The following is a 9,499-nucleotide window of genomic DNA, read 5'->3' on the forward strand; positions in this document are numbered from 1 at the left end:
ACAAGATGCATGACAGTAAGGTTAGTCAGGGTTAGATTTTTTTTTTTTTTTTTTTTTTTTTTTTTTTTTTAATCATTTCAGATAATGGTTGAAGAAGTGAGTCTTTAGTCGACGGCGAAAGATTGGACGGGATTCGGCTGTCCTAACTGAGATGGGTAGTTCATTCCACCATTGTGGGCAAGGACTGAGAATAGGCGGCTTCTCTTTGATGACCCTCCGGAGCTTGGATAGGAGTAGGTCTGAGGCGGCCAGAAGATGCAGAGCGTAGGGGTCTTGAGGGTGTGTAGTTAGAGACCATTGACCGGAGGTAGGCGGGAGCGGTTCCCTTTGCTGCACGGTATGCTAGGTCGAGGGGCCTTGAAGCGGATACGTGCAGCAATGGGGAGCCAGTGCAGGTCCCTAAGAAGTGGGGTGACATGGGCCGACTTCGGTAGGTTTGATATCAGGCGGGCCGCTGCGTTTTGAATGAGTTGAAGAGGCTTGGTGGCAGTGGCCGGGAGGCCAGCTAGCAGTGCGTTGCAGTAGTCGAGGCGGGAGATGACTGTTGATTGGATGAGGAGTTGGGTGGCTTCTTTTGTCAGGAAGGGGCGTATCCTTCTGACGTTGCTCAGGAGGAATCTGCAGGTTCTGGTTGTCGCTGCGATGTGAGCAGAGAAGTTCAACTGGTCGTCGAGGACAACACCAAGGTTCTTGGCGGTCGGGGGACGCGGTCACAGCTGCATTCTCGACTGTGATGGAGAGGTCGGTCAGGGGGGAGGATTTGGCCGGCAGGTGGAGCAATTCTGTTTTGCTTAGGTTCAGTTTGAGGTGGTTGGTCGTCATCCAGGCGGAGATGTCGGACAGACAGGCCGAGATACGCTCAGAGACGTGGATATCTGAGGGAGGGAAGGAGAGGAAGAGTTGAGTATCATCGGCATAACAATGATATGAGAAGCCATGAGACGTGATAATGTTACCCAGTGATTTAGTGTAGAGGGAGAAGAGAAGGGGTCCTAGGACCGAGCCCTGGGGGACACCCGTCCGGAGGGGGCGGGTGGCCGACAGAGTCCCTCTCCATGACACTTGGTAGGAGCGGTCGTTGAGGTATGATGTCAGCCATGTCAGCGCAGATCCAGCCACTCCCATTCCTGCGAGGGCCGCGAGGAGGATCTGATGGTTGACTGTGTCGAAGGCTGCAGATAGATCTAGGAGAATCAGGACAGAGGAGAGGCCTTTCGCTTTTGCTAAGTGAAGTGCCTCTGTGACCGCAATGAGGGTACACTGGCACCAGACACACATTACACTACACAATGACTACCATACACTGGCACCAGACACACATCACACTACACAATGACTACCATACACTGGCACCAGGCACACATCACACTACACATTAACTACCATATACTGGCACCAGGTACACATCACACTACTCAATGACTACCATACACTGGCACCAGGCACACATCACACTACACACTGACTACCATACACTGGCACCAGGCACACATCACACTACACAATGACTACCTACCATCTAACACCTAATATCCAGTAGTAGGTAGTGAAAGGGTTAACCTTCTGTAGTGTGGTAATGAAAGGGTTAACCGTCTGTAGTGTGGCAGTGCAATGTACAGTTTCTACGTCAAATGTATATACTCCCTTTTCTTGACTCCTTCTGTATCACAAACAGTACTGTATTTGCAAATCTGGTATGTCATAAATGTATAGATGTAGCAGTACTGACTATCTGTATGTCATGTATGTCATATATGTCTATATGAATTGAAAATGGGGGACCCTGATGGAAACAAGACAAACGTCTTTCTCAGGTCTGCATCCCCTTAACAATTGTATGTATTGAGCCGTACTGTATTGTACCCATTCTGCAATCTGTTAAATAAAGTTTTCATTCATTCATTCATTAACCGTCTGTAGTGTGGTAGTAAAAAGGGTTAACCTTCTGTAGTGTGGTAGTGAAAGGTTAACCTGTAGTGTGGTAGTGGAAGGGTTAACCTTCTGTAGTGTGGTAGTGAAAGGTTAATGTTCTGTAGTGTGGTAGTTAAAGTGTTAACCTTCTGTAGTGTGGTAGTGAAAGGTTAATGTTCTGTAGTGTGGTAGTGAAAGTGTTAACCTTCTGTAGTGTGGCAGTGCAAGTGTTAACCTTCTGTAGTGTGGTAGTGAAAGGTTAACCTTCTGTAGTGTGGTAGTGAAAGGTTAACCCTCTCTGTAGTGTGGTAGTGAAAGTGTTAACCTTCTGTAGTGTGGTAGTGAAAGGGTTAACCGTCTGTGTCTGTAGTGTGGTAGTGAAAGGGTTAACCTAAAGGGGGACCCTGATGTAAACAAGATGAAAGTCTTTCTCTGGTCTGCATCCCCTTAACAAGTGTGTGTATTGAGCCGTACTGTATTGAACCCATTCTGCAATCTGCTAATACAATGTTCAATCAATCAATCAGTCGGAGGAGGACATTCCATGGTGTTGGAGGCATCAAAGAAAAAGCAGTGATATGATTACTGGCAAAGCGTCTTGCTCACCTATTGGACTCTGGACGCGCCTATTTGTATTTTGTATTGTATTTTTGTATTTATTTATTAACAAAGAGTTAAACAAAAGTTACAAATAATACATAATAACCATATTGTGTAGGAGAAGTTTAGAAGCCTAGAGGCGTATGGAGAACTTCCCCTGTTTTGTAAAATCAATCATACAAAAATATACATATTATTTAAAATACCAGTAATACATTAAAAAGATATGTGTCAATACAAACATACATACACACAGCACATACATGCATATATACTGTGTACATAATATAACCACCCACCCACCTGCCTACAAACCTACCCACATAACCAAATGCATACCGACATGTATGACCTATTTATCTATCTACTACTTTTTGGACATGAGCATTTTTTTTGTAGTTTGCTTTATAAATAAGCAGAGATGGAGATTTCCTCAGCATAGGATCGGCTGCATTCCACAGACTGGACCCTCTATACCTCACTGAGAACTGCCTAAGAGAAGTACCACAATAAGGTATGTGCGGGTCCTGGACTGACGTGTGACATATGAATGAACATCCTAATTAAAAGAAAAAAAGCTATTAAAACCCTTTGCGCCTATTGCGCACGTTGAAAGAACTTTTCACCTTACATCTACCGAGCCACGCCCACTTCTGTAGTATATAACCAGGTGAAGTGGCCATGTTCACCATTCCTCGCTCTTTCACACGAAAGGACAGCTCATACGAGAGAGAGAGAGAGAGAGAGAGAGAGAGGGAGAGAGGAGGGAGAGAGAGAGAGAAGAGAGAGAGATGGAGGAAGAGGGAGAGAGAGGAAGAGAGAGATAGAGGAAGAAAGAGATTGAGAGAGACAGGAAGAGAGAGAGATAGAGGAAGAGAGAGTAGAGGAAGAGAGAGGGAGAGAGGAGAGAGAGGGAGAGAAGAGAGAGGAGGGAGAGGAGGGAGAGAGAGAGATGGAGGAAGAGAGAGAGAGGAGAGAGGAAGAGAGAGATAGAGGAAGAGAGAGATTGAGAGAGACAGAAGAGAGAGAGCGAGGAAGAGAGAGATAGAGGAAGAGAGAGAGAGATGAGAGAGAGAAGAAGAGAGGAGAGAGATAGAGGAAGAGAGATAGAGAGAGATTTTTAAAGTACTTTATTTTGTACTGTATCAAAAACCTTTACAAGCCTTTAAAATACTTTACATCTTCAAGATAAAAAAAAAAATAAAAAATACACAACAATACAAAGAAATTGAATTTCACATATTCATAATGTTGTTAAACACCAATTCATCATCAATGACATCACAAATCACATTTCCATAACACCATTCCCGAGCAAAAGCCTCCAAATGTCCCATAGCTTTATAAAACCTGAACTCCAGCCAGACTCTAGCCTTCACATTACAGCACCACACTAACACTGCATCCTGGTCCGGTTCATCTTCCACTCTGTTTCTCCTGTTCACATAGACTGCACGCTTAGCTTCCCCACCAGAAAATTAAGCAGTTGCCATTTTTTCTTATTTTATTTTTATATCCTGCTCCAAAAATATAACCAATAACAGAGAGGGTTTCACTAAAATGCCTGAAAACATCGGTGAGCAGCTCAAACAGCCCTAAAAGCCGTTACACTCTAAAGATGCATGAAAAAACAGTCTCAGTTAACCCACAGAAAGGACATTTATTATCCCCCTCTGGGTTGATGATAGAAACAAAAGCGTTCACTGCACAGCACCGTGCAGAATCCTCCACTGAAGGTCTGCCGTTTGTTTCTTTACAGGAGGTTTGTATAAAACCCTCCACACAGGTTGAGTGTCACTACCTGCACACAGCCTGCTCCTCCATACAGTGTCCACTCTGTTATTTAGCCGGTTTCTTATTAAGTACTTTGACACATGTTTCTGTACCATGATTTCCTATCCATTTCGTACAATGTTGAAGTCCTTTATAGAAAGTAGAGGACCAGACATCTCTCCAGTACAGGGCTCAGGTAGGACATTGGAAACTCATCCTGTTTGTCCGGTTTTAATGCTCCACTGCTGTATAAGCTAAGCATGCCCAGCTCCTCGACAGTCAACCTCTGTCTCCAGAGATCAGCATCCTGGTTGCACAGCGCTGCGACCTCAGGCCCAATAAAGAGCACACAGCCTGAGCATCTTTTAACTCTGGTCCTGCTGTGTCTGAGAGAGAGAGAGAGAGAGAGAGAGAGAGAGAGCGAGAGCGAGAGAGAGAGAGAGAGAGAGAGGAGAGAGAGAGAGAGAGAGAGAGAGAGAGAGAGAGGAAGAGAGATAGAGGAAGCGAGAGAGAGAGAGGGAGATAGAGAGAGAGAGAGAGGAGAGAGAGGAAGCGAGAGAGAGAGACAGAGACAGAGACAGAGGAAGAGAGAGATAGAGGAAGAGAGAGATAGAGGAAGAGAGATAGAGGAAGAGAGAGAGAGAGGGAGAGAGAGAGGAAGAGAGAGATAGAGGAACAGAGAGATGAGAGAGAGAGAGATAGAGAGATGAGAGAGAGAGGAGAGAGATAGAGGAAGAGAGAGATAGAGGAAGAGAGATAGAGGAAGAGAGAGAGGAAGAGAGGAAGAGAGAGATATAGATGAGAGAGAGATAGAGGAAGAGAGATATATGGAGGAAGAGAGAGATAGAGGAAGAGAGATAGAGGAAGAGAGATAGAGAGAGAGAGGGAGAGAGAGAGAGATAGAGGAAGAGAGAGATAGAGGAAGAGAGAGAGAGAAATAGAGAGAGATAGAGAGAGACAGAGAGAGACAGAGGAAGAGAAAGATAGAGGAAGAGAGAGATAGAGGAAGAGGAGAGAGATAGAGGAAGAGAGAGATTAGAGGAAGAGAGAGAGAGAGAGGAAGAGAGAGATAGAGGAAGAGAGTGATGAGAGAGAGAGAGTTAGAGGAAGAGAGAGAGAGAGATAGAGGAAGAGAGAGAGAGAGAGAGAGAGAGGGAGAGAGAGACAGAGAGAGACAGAGGAAGAGAGAGAGGAAGAGAGATAGAGAGAGAGGGGAAGAGAGAGATAGAGGGAAAGAGATAGAGGACGAGAGAGATAGAGGAAGAGAGAGATAGAGAGAGAGAGATAGAGAGAGAGAGAGAGAGAGAGAGAGAGAGAGAGAGAGAGAGAGAGAGAGAGAGAGGAAGAGAGATAGAGACAGAGAGAGATAGAGAGAGAGAGAGAGAGAGAGAGAGAGAGAGAGACAGATGAAGAGAGAGACAGAGGAATTTGGCAACATGTAGAAGTACGTCATGCCAATAAAGCCATTTGAATTGAATTGAGAGATAGAGGAAGAGAGAGAGATAGAGGAAGAGAGATAGAGGAAGAGAGTCAAGTCAAGAGTTTTAATTGTCACAGCATACAAGTACACAATGAAATGCGGGTGATGTGCAATACAGTGGTACAACATATAATAGAATCCAATAAAAATACAGTGGTACAACATATAATAGAATCCAATAAAAAACAACATTGTGCAATAAACAGGTAACATGGTGTGACATCTCGGTATCTGTACATAGTATTTACAGAGCATATAGGACATGCTAGGTAGCTTTAGTAGTGCAATAGAGAGAGATAGAGGAAGAAAGAGAGAGAGAGAGAGGGAGAGAGAGAGGAAGAGAGAGATAGAGGAAGAGAGAGATGAGAGAGAGCGATAGAGGAAGAGTAGAGTTTAGCCCCGGAACTCAAAACAAACCTTAAAGATGTCGACATCATTATTCTACAGGAGACATGGTGTAAAGCTGACACTGTCACCCACTGCCCCAACGATTATAGAGAAATAATAGTACCATCTCAGAAACACAGCAACATTAATAGAGGTAGAGGATCAGGAGGATTAATCATTTGGTATAAATCCGACCTACATCATCAAATTGACGCCCTAAAAATGGGCAAATATTACATATGGTTAAAACTAAAGAAAGAGCTCCTATTAACAGAAAAGGATTTGTTTATTTGTGCAATATATATCCCCCCCTCCGAATCCCCATACTTCTCAGAGGACATGTTCCCTACCCTTGAGACAGAGACATGCCATTTCCAGGCCCAGGGAAATGTGCTCATCTGTGGGGACACCAATGCACGCACAGGAACACTTGCTGACCTCACAGATCCACAAGGAGACATTTACATCTCAAACGAAAATGTCTCTCACACTTTCACTCTCCCCCACAGGAGCAATAGTGACCAGGTCATCAACAGGAGTGGAAGAGATCTCCTGCAGCTCTGTCAGAGCCTCAGTCTGTACTTTGTCAACGGTAGGGTTCGGGGGGACAGCCTAGGTAGATTCACCTACTGCTCACCTCTTGGCCACAGTACTGTAGATTATATGATCACAGACCTTGACCCTTCCTCCCTCAGCTCATTCACTGTGAAACCACTAACCCCTCTGTCTGATCACAGCCAAATTACCCTGTTTATTAAAAGATCAGACACAACAATGGCACAAACACAAAACAGTAAGCTGTACAATATCAGGAATTCATACAGATGGGACCAAAACAGTGCAGAACAATACCAGAAAGCAACTCATACCCCAAGAATCCAAACACTTTTGGATAACTTTCTGGACTTCACATACTCTCACAGTAAAGAAAGCCTCAACCTAGCAGTAAACAATATTAACAATATATACAGACAAACAGCAAAGGAGGCACAACTGAAATGTACTACAAACAAACCAAAAACTGCAACAAAAAACAGCTGGTTTGATACAGATTGTAAAATCATTAGGAAAAAAATTAGAATGCTATCAAATCAAAAACACAGACCCCAGTAATGCTGATGTACGCTTTCTCTACTGTGAGACCCTAAAACTGTACAAACGTACACTCAGAACCAAAAAACAACAATATGACAAACAGCAACTGACACTAATTGAGGAGGCAATCAATACAAACAACTTTTGGCAACATTGGAAACACATAAACAAACCACAAAAACAGGAATTGGCTATACAGAACAGTGATATATGGACAACCCATTTTAAAACACTATACCACACTGTTCAAATTGATGGAAACACAGAACAATCTCAAATTCTTGATAAATTGGAGCTTGCCATAAAAGACAATCAAAACCCATTAGACTCCCCAATTATTGAGCAGGAACTGCTTAAGAAATTACAAACTCTTAAATCTAAAAAGGTTTGTGGACCTGATGGCATCTTGAATGAGATGATGAAAAATATGAACAAGAAATTCCAATTGGCTATATTAAAACTATTCAATTTGGTCCTGAGTGTAGGATATTTTCCTGACATCTGGAATCACGGACTCATAACCCCAATCTATAAAAGCGGAGACAAATTTGACCCTAATAACTACAGAGGCATCTGTGTGAACAGTAATCTGGGGAAGGTTTTCTGTAGTATTATGAATACCAGACTTTTAAACTTCCTTACCAAGCACAATGTCTTGAGTAAAAGCCAAATTGGATTTATACCAAAACACCGCACAACCGATCATATTTACACCCTACATACCCTAATTGATAAACATATAAACCAAAATAAAACCAAAATATATGCCTGTTTTATTGACTTCCAAAAGGCTTTTGATTCTATTTGGCATACAGGACTGTTCTATAAAGTTATAGAGAGTGGTATAGGGGGTAAAACATATGATATTATTAAATCAATGTACTCTGGTAATATGTGCAGCGTAAAAATTGGCAAAAAAAGAACAGAATTCTTTACCCAATGGCGAGGCGTTCGTCAGGGCTGCAACCTCAGCCCGGCACTCTTCAATATTTATATTAATGAATTGGCTAATATACTAGAAAAGTCCTCTGCCCCTGGTGTAAGTCTCCACAATCGGGAAGTGAAATGCCTGCTCTTTGCAGATGACCTGGTTGTGTTGTCCCCCACAGCAGACGGCCTACAGCAGAGCCTGGGCCTGCTAGAGCATTACTGTCAGACCTGGGCCCTGGCAGTAAACCCCAAAAAGACCAAAATAATGATATTCCAAAAAAGATCCAGATCTCAGGACGTCCTACCAAAGTTCTCAATTGGTACAAAACATGTAGAGTACTGCACACATTACACCTATTTAGGCCTAAAACTAAGTTCAACTGGACATTTTAAGGAAGCAGTCAATGAGCTGAGAGGGAAAGCACGCCGGGCTTTCTACGCCATAAAAATAAATATACAAACAGAAATACCAATTCGAATCTGGTTAAAATTAATTGAATGTGTTATTGAACCAATTGCACTCTATGGCAGTGAGGTGTGGGGTCCACTTACAAAACAAGACTTTACCCAATGGGACAAACACCCCATTGAGACCCTGCATGCAGAGTTCTGTAAGATTATCCTACATGTCCAGAGGAAAACTACAAACAATGCATGCAGGGCAGAATTAGGCCGTTACCCACTAATACTAAAAATACAAAAAAGAGCAATTAACTTTTGGACACACCTAAAACGAAGTGACCCCCTCTCGTACCATTATCAAGCCCTGCAGTGCCAAGAGCTGAGGAGCATCAGGAACCCCCTTACCCAGCTGGTCCTGAGGCTGAGTCCACAAACCTGCTCTCTTAACACACCTCAGGAACAGAACACATCACCAATCAGAATAAATCAAATTACTACACAGCTAAAACAAAACTACATCACCTATTGGAAAACACAAACAAAAGCATAGAGCAAAATGCAGTGCTATCTGGCTCTAAATCGACAGTACACCATAGCAGATTACTTGAGCATGGTGACTGATCAACAACTAAAAAGAACCTTGACAAAATACAGACTGAGTGAGCACAGCCTCGCTGTTGAAAAGGGGAGGCACAGGAAAACCTGGCTCCCTGCAGAGCAACAGTCAGTCAGAGAAGAGCGCTATATAAATCCAATCCATTATTATTATTATTAGAGCAAAGGCTATGCAGTCATTGCATCCTCAGTGAGCCTGAAACTGAGTTGCACTTCCTCACCAAATGTGAAAAATATAAAGATATTAGAGAAACGCATTTTAAAAAATTTGAACTAATAACAAAAGGTTTTCTTGCACTACCAGAT

The sequence above is a fragment of the Notolepis coatsorum genome (assembly GCF_963971535.1).
Source record: "Notolepis coatsorum genome assembly, chromosome: 9".
NCBI classification, from domain to species: domain Eukaryota; kingdom Metazoa; phylum Chordata; class Actinopteri; order Aulopiformes; family Paralepididae; genus Notolepis; species Notolepis coatsorum.